This window comes from Pterocles gutturalis, unplaced genomic scaffold (genome assembly GCF_000699245.1).
Source record: "Pterocles gutturalis isolate BGI_N339 unplaced genomic scaffold, ASM69924v1 scaffold48124, whole genome shotgun sequence".
NCBI lineage: Eukaryota > Metazoa > Chordata > Aves > Pterocliformes > Pteroclidae > Pterocles > Pterocles gutturalis.
Window position 1 is genome coordinate 1 of NW_010134958.1, and position 1,061 is coordinate 1,061.

The window sequence follows — 1,061 nt, forward strand, 5'->3', positions numbered from 1 at the left end:
TTCCCATGTATGTATTTGAAAAAAGGCTAATATATAGAAGAAAAAGGTTCTTAAAGCTCTAAAAGTGTTTGGTTTTTTCCATTCCATTGGAATCATATTGGTTTTGTAGCATTTAACATAACTAGTATGTTGTATTATATATATGTGTATTATACTGATTGAAATTTTTAACAGATTTGTACTTTTTTTAAAATGAAAGTTGCTAGTTATGCTTGACCAAGTAGTGCAATCATTATTTTTTTTAATGTTGTGGCTGATTTTGAGAGGGATATTCACTAATAAATGTATGATGTATACCAATGTGCTGTGCCCTGGCTCTTGTCTTGGCAGAGGCTCAGGGTTGGGGTCCCCTGGGGGGCTGAGGCCGGGCTAACAGTCTGGGGGCCCCCAAGCCATCACCAAGCAGGCAGAAGGAGGGCACAGCAGCTGGAAGAGCCCAAGAGAGGGGACTTGAAGGAGAGACCAGAGAATCCAAGGTCAGAAGGAAGAGCTGGCTGGGTCCTCTGCCCCAGAAGGGTCTGTGATCCAGCAGCACCATGGACCCCCTCACTCCCACCCAGACATCCTGCACAGCTTGCACCGAGGTGGGAAGGCCTCCCAGATGCCATCCTGGGACAGACTGCATTCCTGGGGGGCATCTTCCACCTCTCCTACAGCCCAACCCTCCAGCATGCCTGCATCCAGCCAAGGGAGAGGTGAACCCTGCACACACCAGTCTGGGTGGGAAACCAGCACAGCCAGGCTGCCCGCAGAGGACCTCACCAGCCCAGGCTGGGCATGTCAGGCGGGCCAGGCTCCCCCCTCCGCCTGACAGAGGGCAGGGGCTCTGGCTCCCCAAGGCTAAGAGCAGGGTTGCTACTCTCCAAACCATGCTGCTCCAGAAGGCTCCATGGCCAGAAAGGGAACTGATTTTCCTGAGAGGAAGATGAAGGATCTCCCCCCCTGTTGAAAAAGCCATGCCAGGCCCCAGAGCCACCCTCACACCCCCTTGAGGCAGTGCTGGTGGAGGGATCTCCCTGCTCCCATCTGTGCTTCCCATGAGCTGCACCGCGGGACAGCGC